The 14,071-nt window shown below is 34.1% G+C and overlaps 1 protein-coding gene across 1 annotated transcript in view; it reads right to left on the reverse strand.

Annotated features, from left to right (window-relative positions):
• Nucleotides 1-14,071, reverse strand: part of GPC6 (glypican 6) — a 1,223,803-nt gene that overhangs the window by 412,621 nt on the left and 797,111 nt on the right. The window lies entirely within an intron of this gene.

Here is a 14,071-nt window from a genome sequence, read left to right on the forward strand (position 1 = left end):
ACCCATACTCATGTCCCTGTCACTTGACAACCACTAATCTATTTTTCATTTCTGTTTTTGTCTTCTCAAGAATGGTATGTAAATAGATCTCTGTGACACAATCCTTTGAGCTTGAGCTTGACCCTTTTTTATCTGAGCATAATGATTTTGAGGATGATCTAAGTTGTAGCACAGAGTAACAGTTCATTACTTTTTATTGCTAAGTAGTATTCCATTGTTTAGATATACTACATTTCAATTATTCACCCAGTATACTATATTTGGGTTATTTCCATTACTTTGTTACAGGAATACAGCTGCACGAGTATTCAACTGCAGGCTTCATATGAACATACCAAACAGTTTTCATTTTGCTGGGATAATTCTCAAGATGGGTCACGCACTTAGTGAATATTCATAACAAATGGCCAAATTATTTTCCAGAGTACCATTAGCATTTTACATTCCCACCAGCAGTGTGTGAGAGAATTAGTTTATTGCACATCCTTGCCAGTATTTAATATCATTGCTATTAGTTTTTTTTCATTGTTTTTCATTTATTTGAGTGGGAGACAGTGATCCAGTGAGCGAGCCAGCACCCACTGTGTCACTCTCTACATGCTCACAATGGCTGGGGCAACCCCAGAGTTAGGCGTCAGGAACTCAATCCTGGTTTGTTATGTGGGTGGCAGGAACACAACTTCCTGAGCCATTACTATTGCCTCCTAGGGTGCCTATTAGGAAACTGGAATTAGGAGCTACAGCCTGGACTTGAATCCAGGCAGTCATATATGTGACATGAGCGTCTTAGCTAAAAGGTTAAATGCCCATTCACTATCACTATTTTATTATTTTATCTACTCCATTACATGTATTATCCACTTTTAGTTTCATTGTGAATTTCCCCTTGTTAATATTCAGACCAATATTCTAGCCTGAATGGGTTTTACTGAAGGGCAAACAAAAAAAAATCATTCACCAGCTGTTTTCTGGACAATGTTCAAGATAAAAATAAACATCTAAAAGAAAGAAAGAGGGTGGGAGGATGGAAGGGAAGGAAGAGTGGAACTATTGTTATAGTCTTAGAATTTTATCTATGAACTACACTGAATCTGTTCTCTTTGCATTAACATGAAAAAATGAAGTAAAAAATGTCTGAAACATTAGATAAGTATTTAAGCTAAACCAACATAAATGAAAGAGTTATAAAAACTCATACTCTATAGGGCTACAAATTTGAAAATTTTCTGCACTGCTAGAAAAAATTTTCCTACTGGGGAAACTTGTATTCTTTTAGCAACAATAAAGAATATAATCCTCTTGAGAAATAAAATTGAGATTATTTTTAATTTGTTGATGTGGGTTTATATTTATTTTTGAAAAATGTAGCTGTAGCTTTGTAGGTATTCAAAGAATGCTAGAAAATAAACTTAGGTAAGAGATTAAGCTGCTGATGACATTTTATTTTGTATTTTTTTGGATCTCACACCTTTTATATGTTGATCACTAGCATTAATAATCCTATTGCAGGAACTGACAATATAAGAGGGGAAAATGGAAAATAATCAAAGGTACTTATTCCATTATCCAGTTTTTGAGAAGATATCAAGTTTCTGAGTCAATCAAGTGAGATTTTAATATGAAGTCCTTATATCCTAGTTTTAGTTCTATTTTAATATCTTCTCATTCTGTTTGCATACCATGAATAGCATAAAACCTTTCATTTTATAGTTGGTATTATAATTTACAAGTTTTGAGGAGAAATACAATTTCTACTTATGAAATAAAAACTAAATACAATAACTTAAATCATTCACATTTTTCATTTGAGTATTGCTTATAACCCTTGCTTATATTTCTGCTGACCTTTGGTATTTTTTCTTTTTATTTGTTGAACTTTTATTTAGTGGAGGATTAAATTTTTGTGTATCTCTAAAGAAAAAATATCAAACTCTCTGTTTTAAAGCTCCTGTTTTATCGATGATATTTTTTAAAGGCTAAACCAAGATACATGGAAATATGACAAAGGATCCTTAATAAAACTGTACTGAGAGATAGGACAAAGACTTATCTACCTGTTTTTCAATATATATCAAAATGTTAAAGAAAGTAATTCTTAGATTTTTTAAATGGAATTTACATAAAAATAGCATAGTCTATCCTTAGTCACCTAATAGTAATTCATTTCAGGTTCTAATACATTGAATTAAATGAAGAGAGGCTTCTTTTTTTTTTCTTTTTTTTTAACTTTTATTTAATGAATATAAATTTCCAGTATACAGCTTATGGATTACAATGGCTTCCCCTTCCCATAATTTCCCTCCCACCCACAACCCTCCCCTCTCCCGCTCCCTCTCCCTTTCCATTCACATCAAGATTCATTTTCAATTCTATTTATATACAGAAGATCAATTTAGTATAAATACTTCAACAGTTTGCACCCACCTAGAAACACAAAGTGAAACATACTGTTTGAGTACTAGTTATAGCATTAAATCAAAATGTACAGTACATTAAGGACAGAGATCCCACATCAGGAGCAAGCGCACAGTGGCTCCTGTTGTTGACCCAACAAATTGACACTCTAGTTTATGGCGCCAGTAACCACCCTAGGCTGTCGTCATGAGTTGCCAAGGCTATGGAAGCCTTCCAAGTTCCCCGACTCTGAGGCTTCTGCTCAATGGTATTAATGTACCAACAGACTCTGAAGTTCTTCTGAAGCCCTCAAGGATGACTAAATCACATTCAAAGATGTTTTTGTGTTAATAATTTTAATCATAATTTTTTGATGATCAGTTACCTGTAAGCGGGTTTCCCAGGAAGTTCATGGGGATGTAAATTTGTTTCTTCTTCATTCATGCATGTATCTTTCATCTCATCCCAGTCTTCATTGGAAGGATACAGAGACCTTCTGCTAGTTTTAAAAGTGCTCAGAATATGTGCATTGCCAGTCATTTCAGGAAAAATATTTACCGTGGGGAAATTTGGCATCAATGTTACTCATGAAAGGATGCATGCTTCAGAGATGGGGAGCAGGTTTTGACAGGGAGACTTCAGGAGGCAGCCAGGTAACAGTTGTCCTAGGGTGAGTATGAGGATCAGTAGCATCACAGATATGTCAGAGTAGGGAGCACCAAGAATTGGTCACTGACTAAACCTCTTAGCTGGCAAAAAGAAAAATATGACAGAATCAACTTTTCAGAACTCTGGAATCTAATATTGTTTTTTTAAAAAAGAAGTTACAGGAACCAGAAGTGTGCTTAGTCAAGAAAAATACTGCTAAGTTGAGTTTAAAAAGCACTGCTAAATATAAGTTTTTTTAAAAAAATGTAAAATCCTGGTCTCATAATCTTCTCTGGCCACAATGAAATGAAATCAGAAATGAATAACGGGAGGAAATTTGGAAAATTCACACATATATGGAAATTAAATCACACACTTTTATACAGTCATTAGGTTTAAAAAATCACTAGAGAATTAGAAAACACTTAGATGAATGAAAATGAAAACAACATGCCAACACTTACAGCTGTAAATCCTTGTGTTAAAGAGAAGAAAGATCTCAAGTCAATAATGATAGCTTTATAGCTTAAGGAACTAGAAAAACAAAAACCCAGAGCCAGCAGAAAGAATGAAATAATAAAGATTAGAGTGGAGATGAACAAAACAGCAAATAGAGCAACAACAGAGAAAATCAATGAAACCAACAGCTGGTTTGTTGAAAAGATCAACAAAATGGAGAAACCTTGCACTAGAATGACTACCAAAAAGAAGAAAAGAAATAAGTAACTAAAATCAGAAATGGAAGTGGGAACATTACTATTAATTTTACAGAGATTAAAAAATGATTTTACAAAAATACTATGAACAATTGTATGGTATAGGATGTAGAATGTTGTCCTCCCAAAATGCATGCCCTGAAACTCCAGACATGATCTTATTTGAAAACAGAGCCCTAACAGATATCAGGAAAGTGAGGATCAAGGTAAGATTATATTTAATCAGGACAGGCTCTCCTGTCTGAGCCTACAGAAAGAACCACGCTGACTTCTGACTTTCAGGCTCCTGAATCATGATCTTTTCGGTCGTTTCAAACCACTCAGTTTGTGGTAATATAAAACATACACCAAAAAATTAAATAACTCTGATGAAATGTACAAATTTCTAGAACTCACTGCCTACCAAAACCAATCATGAAAAATAAGAAATATCAATAGACCCATACAAATAAAAGTTTGAGTTACTAATTTTAAAAAGTCTTACAATAAAGAACAAATCTGGACTATATGGCTCCACTCTGTTAAATACTAACATTAAAGAATGAACAAAAATCTTTCTTAAACTCTGTATTCAAAAAGAGAAGAACAGAGGTCACCCTAATGCATTTTAAGAAGTCAGAACTACCGGATACCAAAGACAAAATAAAGAAAGGAAATTTCAGATAAGTCACATGACTTTTTAAAATCTTCAACAAAATACAAGTGATTGTTAGAGAATAGCAAAAGGATTCTACACCATAATGAACTGTGATTTATCCCTGGAAATCAGTTCAAAATGTGAAAAATCAATGAATATAATATACAATAGGTCAGAGGGAAAAATAAATGCATTATCATCTTGATTATACAAAGAAAGCATCTGTCTGATAAAGACATACAAAAAGCTAAGAGTAGAGAGGAACTTTCTTAACATGATAAAAGGTATTTATGAAAACCTAATGGTGACAGAGCTTTTTCCCTAAGATGTGGTCTAGACAAGACGACCTGTTTTCACCAATGTTGTTGACTAGAGTACTGAAAATTCTGGCCAGAAACATAACTGAAGAAAGGAAATAAAAGGCATTTAAATTGGCAATGAAGAATTAAAACCATCTCTAACAGCAGAGGATACAATTCTCTATATAGGAAATTCCAAAGAGTCCACACACAAATCCTACTAAACTTAAGAAATGAATTCAGCAAAGTTGCAAGGTATGAGGTCAACCACAAAATCTGTTGTATTTTTGCTACACCAACAATGAACTCTCTGAATGACAGATTAAGAAAATAAATCCATTAGAATCTTAAAAATAAAATATTTAGGAAATAATTAATCAGGTAAATATTAAATTCTATACTAAAAACTATAAACAATTGCTGAAACAAATTATGAAGGCTTTAAATAAATGGAAAATCAGCTCATCTTCATGGATTAGAAGACTTAATAGTGTTAAGATAGCAGTACTACACAAACAATTTACAGAAGAATTCCATTCAAAATTCTGACTTTTCTCAACAGAAATGGAAAAGCTGATCCTTAAATTCATATGGAATTATTAAAGGCCCAAACAAGCAAATCCAATCTTGAAATAGGAGAGCTAAGTTGGATGATGGATAGCTACTGATTTTAAAACTGGATACAAAACCAAAGTACCAAAACTGTGATACTGTCTGGCAATGCCACTTCCAGGTATAAGACATTCAAAGAGTTCTTTGCACTCCCAAGCTCATCAAAGCTTTATTCACATTATGTATTTAAAGAGGTAGAAACAACCTAAGCACCCATTAGTTTTTGAAGACAGAAAGAAACACAGATCGTACATGGATGCAATCTTTTCAAATGCTAGAACATGGATGGACCTTCAAGACATTATGTTAATTGAAATAAGTCTATCACAGAAGTCTATCACATTCTGAATGACTATACTTAGAGGAGGTATCCAAAGTAGACAAACTCATGGAAACAGACAGTGGAATGGTGGTTTCCATGGGCCAGGGAATAGAGAAAAAGGGAGTTGCTCTTCAACAGATATGCAAAATTAACATGTTCTAGAGGTCTGCTATACAACAATGGATATACACTCAGTACCACTGTGCCACTGTACTGTATATAGCTAGCAATAGTGTTCTACAGCATTTGTGAAGAGGGTTGATCTCATGTTACATGCTTTCAACAATAACAACACTAACAGTGGCAATAGCCTAAGGATGGGCATGTAGATGAGTGACTTAGCACTGAGAGACCAGAAATGAACCCACACATTTAAGGTCAATTTATTTCCAACAAGGGGGCAGAGACCATTCAGTGAGGAAAGGACAGTCTCAACAAATCATATAGGGGCAATCTGATATCCAGATCCAACAGAATGAAGCTGGACCCTACATCATACTATGCAAAAAATAAGCTGAGACTGGATCCATGACCTAAATATAAGAACATAAATTATAAACATTTTGGAAGAAATGTATGAAGTAAATGTTTATGATCTTGGATTTGGCAATGGATCTTAGGTAAGACTTCAAAGGAAAATAGATAAATTGGACTTCATAAAAATTAAAAATTTTATGTATCAAATGACACTATCAAGGAAATACAGTGATAACCTATAAATGGGAAAAATATTAAAAAGGTATATACCTGATAAGGATCTAGTAAATATATATACAGAGCTCCTACAAATCAACAACAAAAAGGTAAAAACCCAATTTTTTAAAAATACATAATTTTTTAACCTGTCACCTATTCCTTAATAAAAACAGACTAATTTAAAAAATTATGTGGCAGTGGCACCTGATAAATAACAACTATTAACTTAATCATAAAATAAAGAAGTCAGGCCACAAAAGTAGAACAGCATGAAATTTTTTTTTATAGGACCTTCCTGGGTGTGATCTTCAGCTCTATCATTTGCCATTTAAGCAATTATTTTTATACTTATAAGATTAAAATTATTTCTTTTTAAATTTTATTTAAGGATTATAGATTTCATGTATTTCATCTATACAGGTTTAGGAACATAGTGAAACTTCCTGCCCATACTCCTACCCTTCCTTCTCCCTCTGTTAATTTTTACAATGATCTACTTCCAGTTTATTTTATACTCATAAGGTTAACCTTACATTAAGTGAAGAGCTCAAAAATAGTAAGAAGAGAAAAGCACGATTCCTCAACAGTAGAGACAAGGGCTGTGAACAATTATCGAATCTCAAAATGTCAATTTCAGTCCAATACATTACATTTTTGGCAAGCTATTAGTTAACACAGATCAGGGAAAACATATGGTATTTGTCCTTTTGGGATTGGTTTATTTCACTAAGTATCATGGTTTCCAGTTGTACCCATTTCATTGCAAAAGGCAGGATTTCATTCTTTTATATGGCTGAGTGGTATTCCATAGTATATATATAATTTCTTTATATAGTCATCAGTTGATTGACATCAGGACAACCCAATTTCCAAAAGGCATAGTATATAAATAGACGTTTCTCCAAAGATACACCATGAACTAACAAACTCATAATAAGATAACATTAAGTAACAAAAATCAAAATGGGATACCCATTTTATGCCACCAGGGTGCCTAAGTAAAAAGAAATACTCTCAAGTATTGGTGTGGGTATGGAAAATTTGGAACTTTTACATACTGCTGAAAGGAATAAAATGGTGCAGCCATTTTGGGAAACAGTTTAACAGTTCTTCAAATGTTTAGCATGGAATTAATACATGGTCTAGTGACTCTATTTTTGTTATATACCCAAGAGAAATTAAAATTTATAGCACCCAAAAACCTGTACATACATATTTGTAGCAGTATCATTAATAATAGCCAAAGACTGGAAACAACTCAAATGTCCATCAGCTGATGAATGGATACACAAAATGTGGCATATCCATACAAGATGGTACACCACCAGTATAAAGGAATGAAATTCTGATTTGTTGCAAACATGCTGCACCAAAGAAGCTGGTATAGAATGCACAGAACAGGGAAATCACAGAGAACAGGCAAATCACAGACAGAAACAGGTTTCTGACTGTCAGGGGCTGGGACAAGGGAGTGGGTGCTACATTCTCCTGTTTGATGAAAATGCTCTAAAAGTAGATGAAAAAATAGTGGTAGCTGCCAACCCTGCAGTTCTACTAAAACCCATTGTCTTTTTCACTTGATATGTGTGAACTTTATGGCATGTGAATTCTCTCTCAATAAAGCTGCTTAAAAAGAGAGACAAATGGCTCTTTAACAGATGACATCTTCTACATTTGCAAATCTAAAAGGACTTTTAGAGATAGACAGCATTTGTTTTATCACTACTAAGTGGCTGTATTAGTCATGTGGTTATAAAAATAAGCTAAATAATATTGATGCTGAATTACATGCTAACAAAATTGGACTGAGACATAGGACATGCAAATTTTATTTCCCATGAAATCTCCTATTACAGCACCTGTTGTTGATAGTGATTTGATGGAGATGAATTTACATGCAAGAAAACAGGAAAGGTTTGGGCCTTCCAATCCAGTTTCAATATTGATTAGAATGCGTATGCTCTAAAACTATCTTTTCTCCATCTTGTACTGCTGACAGAGAACAAGGATAACAACGGAAATAATTATGAATTGCAAATCAGAGCCTGAAGGAAAAATGTTCCCTACATGGATGACAAATGTTTACAATGCCATCACCATGATAAAAATTCAGCCTATTTTAAAAAATTTAATTTGCTTATTAACTAGAAACTTTCCCTGAAAAGCATGAGGCTTATGAAGCATTTGCAAGCCATGAAATGATCACTAAACTTTCTATGTCTGGGAGAAAGGAATGGACACAATTTGCATACCTAATAACCATAACTGCAGAATTTCCAAAGCCTAGTTTAAATAACATCGACACCACGGAATACTTAAAAATAAAATCAAGGCATGGGGACATATGGTCAGTTAAGTTCTATGTCAGTTCTTGTCAGTCCTTTGTTAATGCTTGTTAGATTATGTCACAAATCCAACATTAACTAGATTGTTTCTATATTTAACTCCATTCCTTAAAACAGAAATAAAAGTGCCATAGAAGTTAGTAAATGTGTGTTATTATTCAGTCAATGAGCTGATTGGATTCCAAATAACCCTTAAATAAATTACACGCACTTATACACATAGAAATAGAAGAATAGATATTTTGTCATCCATTAAAATGAAATAGCTGTTTCTACTAGTCAGATAGGTATTTTCAGTAGCTTTCTAACGTATTTACCTAATAGAACAAAACATCATTTTATTTTACCTGACTGTACCATAATGAAGTCCTGGTGCTATTGCCTTCTATCTGGGCAGCCTGGTTGACATTCCAAATTTTACTCAAATGCAAATTTTCAAAATGTGAGCACAGAATGTAAAAGAAGATCCCTTAGTGTCTCATCAGGGAATAGTTGTCTTCCTCAGTTAGAAATTATAGCTTAAATATTACTTCATCTAGAAGAAACATTTTAGCAGTGACTTTAAATATGAGTCATTGGAGTGAGAATCCACTTTGGTAAAAGCTGTGAATTTCTATCTTCTGTGCAGTCACACTAACATATTTATAATGTATCTGCTTTGGAATACACACACTCTGCTTTTCACGTAAGGGGATGTGGCATTTTCAAGACTGCTGAACCAAATCAATCCATTTCTCAGGCACATGTATGACTTTAGATTCCTTGGATAAGTAGCTGGCATATGGTAAGAGGTGAATAATATTAAAATGTGGCTGGTACGGGAACATAGACAAATGTCATTTTGTGGTGTTTAATTTTTGATATACAAAACATAGGTATAAGGTCTGTTAGTATATTCTTTCTACTATACCTACCTACCTACCTACCTACCTACTTATCTATCTATCTATCTATCTATCTATCTATCTATCTATCTATCTATCTCCGATTCCACATGCCAAATACATCTTCCTGAAAGTTGCATTGATATTATCATTTAGGGACCAGAGAGTTCTTAACACACTTGGATTCACATTAACCACTCTGGTTCCCTGTGAACCCTCCATGAGAATCCCTCTGGCTCAAGGCATCAGCATATTTTCACGGAAAACTCCCATTTTTAACTCTGTCCTACAAACCACCAGCAAGCATCTTTTCTGAAATAGCCTCCAGGAAGGACATACCGAAGCTCACTCCAGAAGAATTTAATCATCACCATGTGCTGGCACTACTTAAGGAATCGTAATGAAAACAAATGGTGGGTTTCTCTTTTTATAAGATTTATTTTATTTATTTGAAAGACAAGGTTACAGAGTGAGGGTGGGAGGGGAGAGTGAGAGGGAGGGGGGATAGGGAGGGGGAAAGAGACAGACAGAGAGGTCTTCCCTATGCTGGTTCATGCCCCATTGGCTGAGCTGATCTGAAGCCAAGAGGAAGGAGCTTCTTATGGGTCTCCCACATGGGTGCAGGAGCCTAAGGATTTGAGCCATCTTCTGCTGCTTTCTCAGGTTCATTAGCAGGGAGTTGGATTGAAAGTGGAGCAGCCAGGACTCAAACTGGCGCCTATGTGGGATGCCACTGCTGCAGGCCATGGCTTTAGTCTGCTGTGCCACAGCACCAGCCTCTATGGTGGGATTCCAAGTTACTGGGGAGTCAAACTCACAGCTAAGGAATCACAATTAGAATTACTGGTGTGTGAACTACAGAAACAACAGAGGTCTGAAGAAGCCCATTTCACAGGTAACAGGCCAGTAGGAAACAAAGTACAAGAAATTCCTCCTGCTGGAAACTCCAGAACAGGTGGGGGAGCTAAAAAAATGGAATATTGGGAATATGGGAAATGCAATGCTTTGTTATGTTTATTTTAAATAAACATCTTCAAAGGACAATATAAGGAGAATCTGCACAGGATTGTTGCCCATGTGGTGAATTTCAGTATTTTAGATATTTCAAGGAGTTCTGAGAGTGAGGGAGAAGAGAATATCCCATGTACTGAATTACCAGAAGAATGCGTAGAAAGGTGATATAAAATACTGTCTCTAATTTTCTTGTGACAGTGTAGTTAGTATAAAAGATTGTTCCCCCAAATAATGCAGGGTTATTTGAATAATTCTTCAGTCTCACAAGGGATTTACTGTGAAGGATAAAAGTAATTTCATTTGTAAGTCATGGACTATTTGATTAAAAAAGCAATATTACTTTATAGGAATTATTTTAAAATGATGAAATACACTGAGATGTGATTAATGTTTTCCTGACATTTCCTCCAACATTTCCACAATTCCTCTCCAAAGAAGGGGTCCCGGTTCCATGGCTCTAAAACATCAGGCCTTTAGTAAAAAGGAAAGATTCTAGAGAATTTTAGTTGAGCATGCCTCATTGCATATCAGAATGATATATCAGTAAATATAATTTGTTTGATTATTTTAAATTGATGCATAAACATTTTAGGAAACTTTAACATCATTTTCAGACTTATAAGATGATGTTCTTAAACATTTCTCTGGTGGCTGCAGAAGCTTTTTTAGGGATATATTCCCCATGACACCATTTTTCTGTGAGAAAATCTGTTAGATTTAGGTTATTCCAATTCACAGCACAAATTACAGGAACATCATCCACCATTAACTTCTGAATTTAAACGTAGTCTATAAAATCACTGATTAAGTTTTAGGTCAAAGTTTAAGTGAAAATATTAGGCATAGTTGTACCGACTTCTAAGGATACTTCCCACATTGTCCTAGTTCCTGCAGATAACTAAAACATAATTCATGTATGTTCCCAAGGAGTTTGCTGCACTAAAACAGTAACATTCCACAGTTTACACAGTATAAAATTATAATGACAAAATAAGTTAGCTTATTGGATATTGTCATGGATGTACAAACACCTAGAGGATTATTCCGCCAATCGCGTATGTTCTTTGGTAATAAGAATATGTTGTTTGTTATAAGGTAGGCCTTTTAGGACACTGGATTGAATATTTGCACCTTGAAACAGTTAATTCAGCTTCCAGAGGAATCTAACTTTGTTAATAGAGAATAAGAACTGGTAAAAATTGACTTTACAACCTTTTGGTTAGCATTTTCATTACCTTTGGCTTGTGTGGTGTTAATCTCCACCAAAAGTAGAGGAATATTATACATACTTATTGCACGTAGGAAGACAAATTATTCTTTTCAAGTCCTTCTTGAAGGAAATTTTAAGATTCTTTTTTTTTCTTTCTAAATTTTCATTGTCATCTCTATGTAAAATTTTTTTCTCCCAGATGTTATCAGGAAAACCATGAAACACAATGTATTTGGCTAACAGAAAATGCATTTTCTATTATAAGTATAGGTTGTTTGATCTCCAATTTTGGTTTCATTTGGCAGAATTTAAAGATATTTTAAATGATTGAAATGCTGTTGTTTCATTGTGCTCCAGGGGAAATGCATTGAGGGGACTATAATCTATAGAGCTTTGTTACTTCCGAAATTTCCTTTCAAAATATATAACAATTCCAACACCAATGTCTACTGAACTCCGATGCTTTCAGTCATGAATCCGTGTTACAGTGGCTGAAACTTAGTGCCACTGTCACACAAACTTATACTGGAAAAAACCATACTTCCTTCTCCTTCAAAACATAGGTATGCCTTTCTGGAAAGACTTTCAGTCCCATATATCTATTTGTTTACAGATGGCGGATGGCAGGCTACTACCCAATTTCTAGATTTTGAGATTTAGTTCCTAATCTCCTTTCTTCTGTGTTCTGAGCCTTAAATAGGTTATACAAGAAATTTCTAAGGGATGTATGAGCAGACAGTTTTGAATGCATTTATTTCTATAGCTTCAGCTTCCATGTGGATTCTTTCTTAATGAATCTTGATGTGAATGGAATGGGAGAGGGAGCAGGAGTTGGGAGGGTTGTGGGCGGGAGGGAAGTTATGGGGGCGGGGAAAGCCACTGTAATCCATAAGCTGTACTTTGGAAATTTATATTTGCTAAATAAAAGTGAAAAAAAAAGAAAATAGAAAAAAAAAGAAAAAAAAGAAAGTCATTCTGCCAATAAAAAAAAAAAAAGTAATCTAAGACTAAACCTACTGTCAAAGGCAACTAGTTCACCATCAACTTCTCAGAAGTCACCCAAGAAAACATTCCTCTTACTCATCCTAAATATAATATGATGCTTGATGTTAGAATGCAAATACTGGAGTACTTGAAATAGGAGTAGGAAATAGTAGCTAGGAACTGCTCAAAATATCACTGCCCATCTAGGGAAGTACATTTTTTTTAATGCCAAAGATTCTTTGCAAAGCAGTTGTCAACTTTTTACACTCACAAAACTGAAAATGGGTCTAACCAAACTGTCAGCAGTTCATTTATTAAAAAAACAAGTTTTGAAGATGGTGACTATATTATTTTTGACCTACAGCTTGGAAGCCATTCAAAGAACAGACTTTCCTATGACAACATCACTGTAATACCCAGATGACCAACTGTATGTTTCTCAACACATACCCAACAAACATAAAAAGGAATAGAATTGATCCAGCCCTATGTTGATAACAGGTAGTGTTCATTTAAAGATTCATGAACCAATTGGAAGAAAATCCTATCTTTTAATTAGGGAAGAATTTACAATACAACTTCACTTTAAACTTTATCTAAGAATACAAATGAATAGTTTTGATCCATTAAAAATAATTATTATTATGATAACTTAATCCAGTAGAAAATATTAAAACTTGGAACCTTATTGTCATGAAAATTTTAGGAAACTAATTGTGAAAAGACATGGTTATGTTGGCAGAAATGGTGGGTGGTTATTGAATTTTTCAAGATATAAATATTCATTAACATAAATATCTTTAGAGAAATTAGAATAAAAATACAAAATCATAGAAAGGAAAATAATTGTTAAAGAAAAAATTTGTCCATATTTTTAAATGGGTAATATATTACATATTATTACATATTGCAAATATATTTAGATTTTTATTATATTGAATATATTTAAAAGAGTAATATATTTTTTGTTTTGCCTGTCCATATTTACAATATGGCACACACACATCATGTGAAACCACTTAAGCTTATAAAAATTTTTATGTAGAGATTTTCAGAATTGTTTCTGAGAGGACACATACAACAATGTAAAAACGATTACACTGGATCTCTACCTCTAATTCTGTTTTTGGTCCAAAGGGATAACTTCTCACTGTCTTGTGTATGATCATAAAGGACAAGGTCTTGCAGGCTTCAGGATGGGTGTTATCTGACTGTGTGAAATAGGAAAATGCACTGTGTTTGGAGAAGACAATTCCTGTTATAGTGTGGAGGGTGGAACAGAAAAGCAGGAAATTAGGTGCTATCATCAT

Source organism: Lepus europaeus, chromosome 6 (assembly GCF_033115175.1).
Source record: "Lepus europaeus isolate LE1 chromosome 6, mLepTim1.pri, whole genome shotgun sequence".
NCBI lineage: Eukaryota > Metazoa > Chordata > Mammalia > Lagomorpha > Leporidae > Lepus > Lepus europaeus.